Genomic DNA, 10,677 nt, shown 5'->3' on the forward strand with positions numbered 1-10,677 from the left:
AATGGGCGTTGAGCCTGAGACTCTCATGCTATTGGCTCAGGTACGAATGGAGCAAACAGCCCTCTTCTTTTCTCCCCTCCTCACTTTTTGGTGCTTTTTCCCTCTAACCCTGCCTCCCACCTCCACCACCAAATCAGGAATTTGAACACTTCAGCCTTCTGGAATTGTCTGTGTTAACCCTTTCCAGGTAATCTGTGATATGTTTGAAAGGATTGTCAGAGAGGTAGTTAGGATTACAGTTGGTAATTTTTATTAAATCTTTTTTTGTGACAAAATGACCTATTAAAATGTTAATAGTACAAAAATGTATAGAGTAAAAAGTGAGTCTTGCAAGGACCAGGCAGTGGTAATGATCTGGCCATTTCTATCCATTCATCAAGATAGATAGATGATAGTAGATCAGATGATAAATAGGTAAGTGATAGACAGTAGATAGATTAGATGATGGATACATAGATACAGAATCATGTATATTTTCAAAACACAGCTGAGATCATGCTCTACAACTTGTTCAGCAGCATGCTTATTTATTTCCTACATCTCGGGCTCCTTTCTTTGTTAGTCCACGAAGTTCTACTCCAGTTAGAACAAACTGTGCAGCTAGAGTAAATGAAGGCCCACTCCATAAACATTTAAAAAGTACAGAGTATCTAAGGCAACCAAAACCTGTGCAATTTTATCTTTATGCTGTGAATTCTTAATTTTCCTGTTATGGAGTTTTTGGAAAAATAAGATGTCAGGTGAGATCTAAACAAAAACCTTTGCTAAGCCAGCACAGCAGACAACTCAGAATTCCTGTGAGCCTATGAAAAGTATCATCCACCCAAGGGTTAAGAGAAACCTCAGTCACCCCATGGCTCAAATCCTATCCGTTTACTTATTGAGAGACAGAGAGTTGTTACATAAGCTCTGTCTGCTTCAGCTATTTATTGGTGATTTGAGTCTCCACTGGGGTTGAATAAACTTTGATTTCTCTGGTCCTTCCATCTTCTTCTTTTCCCTCCATTTATTTATGTCTTTATTTTTTAAATTGGAGGCTAATTGCTTTACAATGTTTTGTTGCCTTCTGCCACACAATGATGAGAATCAGCCATATGTATACATATGTCCCTTCCAACTCTTAGTACTTTGAAAAATTCACCTAATGTAGTCGCTTCTCCACTCCACTGAAGCAAGCATTTACCACTTCATCTAACCAGTGGAGAAGCAGAAGCACCAGGCCGGTGCAGGAAGCCAGCCAGGTCAAAGAAAATGTAGATTAATTATGAAGCCCTGAGCCCTGAGCCGGACAAGCTAGACTGCTTTGTTTCAAAAAGCTATGTCTAACACATCTAAAAGACAGAAAAGGAAAGGTTTAGGTCTGCTACTTGGCACCCTATACACAGGTAAATGGCCCATTTTACTAAATACAGTTAACCATTTTACAGATAGACATATGCTTAGCAGGCTGAATCTACTACCCTTGGTGAGGTTGCCAAGTGAGAACATGGTGCTGTTTCCAAAACACATAGATCTTGTCAAGAGAGGAGACTACCCTTTCCTAAACATATTTATCCCACCACCACCTCCATTTAAAATATATGTGTGCTGGAGAAAATCAGAAAAATTTAAAAGCATTTATAATCTACCAGAACTCTTAACACATTAGTTTTACTTTTTCCCTACAAAGTTGGGGTCTTGTTCTATGTACATATTTTTTAAATTGAGAAAAAAATTATATAACATAAAATTCACTATCTCAAAGTGTAAGATCCAGTGATTTTTAGTTCATTCACAACATTGTGCAACAATCGCCGCCATCTAATTCCAAGACATTTTTTTTTCATTGTTCCAGAGAGAAACTCCATACCTATTAACTAGCCCCTCTCAATTTTCCTCTTCTTAGCCCCCAGCAACCACGAATTTACTTTCTGTCTCCATGGATTTGCCTATTCCTGATGTTTCACACAAATGGCATCATACTACATGTTGTCTTTCATGTCTGACATCTTTCACTTAGCAAATGTTTTTCCAAGTTGTAGCATGTTTCAGTACTTCATTCCTTGTTATGGCTGAATGGTAGTCCATTATGTGAATATATTCATTTGTTCACCTGTTCATCAGCTGCTAGACATTTGGGTTGTTTCCTCTTTTTGGCTATCAGAAATAATGCTGCTATTAACACTTACATGCGGGTTTTCATATGAACATATGTTTTCAATTCTCTTGAATGTATACCTTGGTGTAGAGCTGCTGGACCATATTATGGATAGTTTTGCATTGTGAACTTTTAAATTATATCATGAATATTTTCTCATGTTCTGAAAAACATTCCATCATAGAGAATTATCAGAATTTATTGAATAATTTTCTTATTGTTGGACATGATGTGGAGTCTAGCTTTTACTATTGTAAGAAATGCTGCCAAGAGCATCACTGTATATAAATATCAGTTCATACATGTCATCATCTCCTTAATGTAAATTTTACTATACATGGACTTACCGCATTGAAGACAGCAAACATTTTGCTTTCACTCATCTAGTAATTAAAGTATAATATGTAATCATATAATAAATTCAAATTCAGATGTTTATGAACTAAACTCTTAAAAACTTCTTTCCCCATAATCCAGTTTCATAGAGACAGCCAGTTTAGCCACTTCTTGGTTATCTTTCCAAGTGTTTTCTATGTCTACACAGTTCTTGTACAGCTGGTTTTGGAGTTGTTCAAAATGATATATATACTATATGTTCATTCTGCAGCTTCACTGTCTCTTACTGTGACCACTATTCTTAAGTGGCAATTGAGTACTTGAAATGTGCTTTATCTGAATTGAGATGTGTCACTGATGCAAAATACACAACAGGTTTCAAAGACTTATATAAATAATGTAAAATATCTCACCAATAATTTTGTATTGACTACATGCTTAAATAATACTTGAATCTATTGGGTGAAATAAAGTACATTACTGAAATTAGTTTCATCTATTTCTATTTTTTTGACAGTTAAACATATTCCTATTAGAAAATTTGAAATTACTCTGTGGTTTGCATTCCATTTCTATTGAACAATGTTGTTCTTTAGCTTGCTTTTTAAAAACTCAATAATATGTTATATGTCATTTTCATACATGGAGAGCAACTTAATTCCTTTTAATGGCTACATTATGTTCAGTTAGCCAGTCCACTCTTTTCGGACATGGAGCAGCTTCCAATTTTTATTTCTATTAGAAATAAATCATACTGCATACACTTATTATTTATGATTGGGAATTTTTATGAGCATCCTGCAATTTGTGGGATAATTTCCTTGAGGTAGGATCACATTTCAAACACTGATACACCTGACAAATTGATCAAATAATGGACTATAGGAAGAAGAGAGAACACAAATATATCTTATCATGACAACTTCTTGGAGTTCAGACCAGCTATTAGAACTTGAAGGGTGATACAGGGAATCAACTGAGTGTTACGGCAGGGGTTTTCCAGGTGGAGAGAATCTCAGAGGTTAAGGCCCTTCCTCTTGATAGTGGCCTTTCCAAGAGTTAAGTCAAGCAAGGATGAGGTTGTCTCAAAGTTAAAAGCTACTGTGACTATTCTGCCATTCCAGGTTTAAACTTTCAAAGATCCTAACTACACTGGAGACTCAGGTTCAACTCGCTCTTCCACACACCCACACAGCCAACAGGCTTAGCCTCCTGTCCCCACCTCAACATTAAACCAGGGGTCTTAGATTATTCAAAATGATAATCTCGGTGGGGCATCAGCGGTGTCAGCTCATCTGTGTCTCTGCTTTTCAGTCATTCTCATTGCTTGGCCTCTGGGGAATTCCATTTTTATCTTTGGAGATCAGTTAGGCATTTTGTTACATTTAACCCAACATTTCTAGATATTTTTATAACTGGAGATCTTCCAGGTCCTTTGACCTCAATATCACCAAAAATGAAAGTCTCTCTTTGTTAATTTGAAATGTCACCTTTATCTCATACTAAATTCTTCTATCTTCCTAACCTTTTATGGAAAATTATATTCTAGAATGAAAAATTGTACAGTTCCTGACACACATTGCCAGCTTCCTTTCATCCTATCAGCGATTGCTTGCAAGCCCTGAGAGTTATTTTCTGAAAAAATCTTTGCTCAATTGATCAATAGGAAAAAAAGTGTATTAAAGGTTGTTGTTATTTCTGTTCCTTTTTATTTTAGTGAGGGTGGTCATTTTTCATGTAGTCTGAATTGGACATGGAACAAAAAACTGGTTCCAAATCGGGAAAGGAGTACATCAAGGCTGTATATTGTCACCCTGCTTATTTAACTTATATGCAGAGTACATCATGTGAAAAGCCAGGCTGGATGAAGCACAAGCTGGAATCAAGACTGCCGGGAGAAATATCAATAACCTCAGATATACAGATGACACCACCCTTATGGCAGAAAGCTAAGAAGAACTAGAGTCTCTTGATGAAAGTGAAAGAGAGGAGTGAAAAGATTGGCTTAAAACTCAACATTCAGAAAACTAAGATCATGGCATCTGGTCCCATCACTTCATGGCAAATAGATGGGGAAACAAGGGAAAAAGTGACAGACTATTTTCTTGGGCTCCAAAATCACTGTAGATGGTGACTGCAGCCATGAAATTAAAAGATGCTTGTTCCTTGGAAGAAAAGCTATGACCAACCTAGACAGCATATTAAAAAGCAGAGACATTACTTTGCCAACAAAGGTCCATCTAGTCAAAACTATGGGGATGTGAGAGTTGGACTATAAAACTGAGCACCAAAGAATTGATGCTTTTGAACTGTGGTGTTGGAGAAGACTCTTGAGAGTCCCTTGGACTGCAAAGAGATCAAACCAGTCAATCCTAAAGGAAATCAGTCCTGAATATTCATTGGAAGGACTGGTGATGAAGCTGAAACTTCAATACTTTGGCCACCTGATGCAAAGAACTGACTCACTGGAAAAGACCCTGATGCTGGGAAAGATTGAAGGCAGGAGGAGAAGGGGACGACAGAGGATGAGATGGTTGGATGGCATCACCAACACGATGGACATGAGTTTGAGCAAGCTCCGCAAGTTGGTAATGGACAGGAAATCCTGGCATGCTGCAGTCCATGGGGGCACAAAGAATTGGACACGACTGAGCGACTGAACTGAACTGAATAGCTCTTCACATTTTGTGAATTACCTGTTGGCAATCCCTCACCTGTCTTGCTCCGGGGCGGGATTTTTTCTTAGGTGAGACCAGGGCCAAATAAGGTACTGCAAGGCAACAAAACAGCAACTCTGAGATCACTGGCCTAGCCTCCTCTGTCTCAATCTAGCTGGCTCAGACTCAGGTTTACAGATCAAAGAACAGCCAGCAGCACGGGGTCTGAGGGTGGTCCTGCAAATAGTGCAGCTGACGCAGAACCAGTAGGGCTTGAGTGTGTGTGAAAGGAGCAGGGGCCGCTGGGTCAGAAGGCCATCCCCTGGGCACGCCCTCATTCAGTAGCTGACAAGCAAACCCAGATGAGAAGGGAAAACAGACAAAGCAAACAAGTTTCAGTAACACCCCTCTTCTGTAGTTCACATTTTCTCTCCATAGAAAGCGGAACGGGGAGAATAAAAGAGAAGGTCCAACCATGCTTATGGAGCCTAATGGCCACCAGCTAACCTTCACCGGGCAGTCAGGGCCCAGCAAACTGTAGAAACACTCACTAAAAGGCATACCAACCAACCATTAAGGCTTTCACTTAAAAATCAAACAATTTGCACTGAGTTTGTTCTTAAATATGACACTATTGTGTTTGCCATAGAAAAGTGTTTGTGTGTGTGTGGCAAAAAAAAAACGTAACATTAAATTTGCCATCTTCATCATTTTTAAGAATAAAGTTCAGCAGTGTTAGGTATATTCACTTTGTGCAATAGTTCTCCAGAACTTTTTCATCTTGCAAATCTAAAACTCTATACCCATTAAACACCAATTCTCCCTCTCCCCTCCCCCCCAGCCCTTGGCAACCACCTTTCTACTTTCCACCTTTTCATTTTCCAATAAGGAAGTATTTTAAAAATAGCCCCACCCATCCAGAGATAAGCACTGTTAACTATTTTGCCCACAATTAATATTCTGAAATATTTTTCCCTAGGGGTACATCCATAGGCCTTATATATCAGAATTTGGTATTCCATATGATACTGTGGTCTTACTAAGACTGTAAAAAAATTTTTGAACCTGGTTTTTAGGAATCACCTATAACCCTGTGTCCCCCCATTTTTATACATCTCTTGCCACACCCTTCTTTTCTTGACCCAGGCATAAGAGTTTATGCTCATGGCTATTTATCCTATAACCAGCACAATTTGATACACTCTATTCAAATCAACTCATAATCCTCACCTCCCTCCCAGAAGTAAGGCCTGTTTCATTTTCATAAAGATGAAAACAAGTCCCATAGTAGTGAATGGTGAGTTGCAGTTCCAATCTTACCATCTGGTTCCAGATTCCACTACACAATTCTGCCCCACTTTACTGGACCAAGTGAGTTGAGAAATACAGTCCTTTCTTTCTCAAATAGAAAAAAAAAAATCAAAAAAGAAAGAAAGAAAAGAAAAAAAAACCATGGAGAGTCACTGGGGATAACCTTAAGAAAATAATGAATCAATTATGTGGCTTAAGCATGGAGGATTCACCTTTTTTTACTTATTACTTGTTATTTTCTAACTTTCCATCCTGAATCATTCCCAGGGATCACTCATCTGTTGGGTACAGAGGAATGCATAAGTTTTAACTCCCCTGGTGGACTGTAAGCTCCCCGAGGAAGTACAAGGTCAAGAGCATTCCTTACACTTCTTGACAACCTCCTTCAGGTCTGGCCTGATACCTTCTATCAGCCATACCCAATGCTTGCTCACCAGCTAGCAGTGAATAGTACATAAACCAGAGGGAGAGGAATGCAGAAGGGGTGATCAATGAGAGGAAACTCAAGTCTTTGCCCAGTTATAGACGATGAGGTGAGGGATTCAGGAGGGGATAGGTGGCTAGGTTGAGCTTTGTTCATTCATGGTGCCATCTTACATTTACAGAGAGAGTTTCACAGTTTGTTTCCACGTTCACTATCAAGTAATTAAAAACCAACCTACATACAAACCACAGACCTGTGAGCTAGATAAAGAGAAGGCTGTCAGAACAGAGAGGTTACTCTGGTTGAACTTTTAAAATTTAAAGTAAATGTTTAATTTTAGAATAGACTTAGATTTACAGAAAAGGTATGGAGATGGTACAAAGAGTTCCCACATACCCTCACCCAGTTTTCCCCTTATTTTTAATATCTTACATGGCATATTCTTAATCAGAACTAAGAAATAAATGTTGATCCATTAATATTCACCAAACTCCACATTTTATTTAGATTTCACTAGGTTTTCCCACTAAAATCCTTTGTCTGCTCCAGAAGACCACTTTATATGTAATGGTCATGTCCCCTGAGTCTAATCTAATCCGAAAAAGTTTCCTCTAATCTGGAACAGTTTCTCAGACTTCGTTTTTCATGACCTTGACAATTTTGAATAAAATGTTCCTCAACTTGGATTTGTCTGATGTTTTTCTCATTGTGAAAGGGGAAGGCAAGTTGAGCTTTTAACGTTATGGCCATTCACTTCCCGTCAGGACTCTAAAGGCTAAAGAGGAAATAAAGCTTTCATTTGTTTGTGGGTTGAAGCATCTACTGGCTACTTCTTTCATGGAGCTTAGCAAATAATACCAACCTGTTTATTTTGCACTTTGCATAATCATTTCAACCATTCTCACATTAACTCAGTCATTTTTCCTTATTCAGAACTTAGGGTTCTTTCATTTGATAATGTCTAGGACCTCAGTCCCACTCCAATTCTTAGCATTCGTCAAGAAAGAGTGTCATTTGTACATACAGAGGGAGTCACCAGGCAAACAAGCTTAGATTCTTGGGAAATGAGTCTGTGTTCTCGCCATTCTGATGTTGAGAATAACTGAGTGTCTAAACTATGTATGCTCCAATCCATCAGCCTGTTTCTAGACTACAATTTCTCATTGTTTTTCTAATAATAAAATATTATTTGGGGTTGTTTTTAAAAATTGAGATATAATTCGTACTCTGCAAAATTCATTCTTTCCAAGTATACAATTTACTGGGTTTTAGTATATTCATAAGGTTGTACAATCATCACCACCATCCAATTTCGAGACACTGTCATCATTCCAAAAAGAAATCCTGTACCTATTAGCAGTCACTCTCTACTGCTCAACCTTGCCTTGCCTATGGCAACCTTTAATCTACTTGCCTATTCTGAACATTTCTTATAAGTGGGAACTGTATAATAAGTAGTCTTTCATGTCTGACTTCTTCCACTTAACATAATGTCCTCAAGTTTCATCCATTTGTAGCAAGTATCAGGATTTCATTCCTTGCATAGCTGAGTAATTTTCATTGGGAGGAATATAGCACATTTTGTTAATCCATTCATCTGCTGATAGACATTAAAATTATTCTATAATTGATTGTGTTTTGATAGCTGTTCAATATTTACCAGCTGACTCAGCTCCTGGCTTCATACCTTATCTTCCTAATTCTTAATCCCCATTCATGTCTTACCTCCAGCTGCCATGAAAATGTAGCCAACAGTGGCTATTGCTGAAAACAAATATATTTAAAAAAACACGAAAATAACCACTTCTATAGAAATCAGAGAAGATTTTTCTACCATATTCATTCAGTAACTGACTCATCTCTGCTTACAGAGTACCCATCATTGGTTAAGCACTATTCTAAGTCCTACAGATACAGGATTCGAGAAGATGGAAGCAAACTCTGCTCTCAGAGTACTATTATTAAAGTCTAGTGAGAGACTTTAAGCAAATCATTATACAGACATTTAAACAGCTATTAGAAATTTTTGAAGCTGTTCAAAGTTAGGTAGTTTTTCTTCCAGTTCTATGACACGCAATGTCAGTCCTGAATCTCATTCTTGCCCATGGGTCACGTATTCTTGACATTCGGTCATCCACTGGGATGCTGGATATCTGTGAACGTTTTAGAAAGTCTCAAGAATTTTTTTTTTTAATATTTATCTGTTTGGCTGCACCAGGTCTTAGTTGTGGCACATGGGATCACTGATCTTCACTGCAGCATGTGGGACCTTTTTAATCACAGCACACGGGATCTAATTCCCTGACCGGGGATCAAACCTGGTCCCCCTGCATTGAGAGAGTCTTAACCACTGAACCACCAGGAAAGTCCCACTCCCAAGTACATTTTCATGGGCCTGAAGTTCTGAAGAACTCTCTCAGCCAAGAAGCACAGAAATGTCCCAAAGTTTAAAGGGTTTGCTGCTCTCATCCCCCAGTGAGGCCTCAAGGACACTCCTTTGCTCTTCTGCCTGGAAACAAGTGCTAGAGGTGATGCAACCCAGCAAATTTTATCTGGATTCACCGCTCAGATCCATGAAAGGGAGGGGACCATCGATAGGGGCCAAACTACAGTGAATTACCCAAGTCTGGGAACATCAAGTTCCCGTGAGACTCTGACGAAACAAAGACATGACGGGGGTCTCTAGTGATTGAGAAGGGCACCACAGGGTACACATCACCCTCCGTGGGAGGACTGGGAGGGAGAGAATAAAAAAGAACAATATGGTTACCAAAGGTGAAAGAGGCTGGGGTGGGGTAAATTAGGAGCCTGGGATTAGCCGATACAGACTACTATACATAAAATAGATAAACAACAAGGTCCTAATGTATAGCACAGGGAGCTGTATTCAATATTCTGTAATAAACCATAACAGAAAAAAAATAGGAAAAAAATATATATGTATAACTGAATCACTTTTCTGTATAGCAGAAACTAACAGTAGCATTGCAAATCAACTACACTTCAATTTTAAAAAAAGAACAAGTCAGGATAATAGGATTTCAGGTTTGAACCAAAACATGGAGAGAGGTGGGGCATTGTGCCTACTTGTCACTTAAAGCCCTTCTACAGCAAGAGTTCTGCAACCAATTTTAATTAATAAATTCACTCCATAAGTATCTATGAGACACGCACACACCTAATACTGGGGAGACTGAAGGAACAAGGCAAGCCCTGCCCCTACATTCTTGGAATTGACATTCCTGTGGGGCAAGAGAAGCGATGAACAAAGAAACATGTCAGGAGGCATCAATATCACAGATAAGAATGAAGCAGAGTGTGAGATTAGACTAGTGGTATTTTGCGTAAGATCATTAGAACAGCTCCCCACCCCCTACACCCTCCCTGAGGCAGTGACATTTAATGGAGAAAGGAAAGAAGAGAGAGAATGAGTGCAGTGGATGACAGGAGAACAGGCATTCCAGGCAGAGGAAACAGCAAGGGCAAAGCATTGAGGTGGGCTGGCACCTGGTGTGTTCGGGGTGTGGCCAGGCCAGTGGGCTGAGTGAGCCAAGTGAAGGGTGGCAGCAGATGGAGTAAGAGAGAAAGTGCTTTAGTCTTGCTTCCGAGAGGACTAACTAGGGACACTGGTTTAAGACAGGAAAATTTGTTTCACCACCCCAGACTGGTCCTCTAGCCCCAACTCACTGTCGATAGATGCCTTTAGACATGAGGAGTTAGGAGTGTCAACTGCATCAGTGCTGACCCCATGCAAACTAAAATAAAACCTGCAAAGCACACATGCTGTTGCTGGTGGGTCAGCAGGATCACCT

At 39.2% G+C, this 10,677-nt stretch overlaps 1 long non-coding RNA gene across 1 annotated transcript; it reads left to right on the top strand.

Moving 5' to 3' along the window:
* The first annotated feature begins 102 nt into the window (after nucleotides 1-102).
* LOC139029886 (uncharacterized) lies at nucleotides 103-7,551 on the top strand. The gene is made up of 2 exons (XR_011482165.1): nucleotides 103-187; nucleotides 4,311-7,551. It is a non-coding gene; the product is annotated as an uncharacterized lncRNA (long non-coding RNA).
* The last annotated feature ends 3,126 nt before the right edge of the window (nucleotides 7,552-10,677 follow it).

The sequence above is a fragment of the Odocoileus virginianus genome, chromosome 20 (genome assembly GCF_023699985.2).
Source record: "Odocoileus virginianus isolate 20LAN1187 ecotype Illinois chromosome 20, Ovbor_1.2, whole genome shotgun sequence".
In the NCBI taxonomy this organism is placed as follows: domain Eukaryota; kingdom Metazoa; phylum Chordata; class Mammalia; order Artiodactyla; family Cervidae; genus Odocoileus; species Odocoileus virginianus.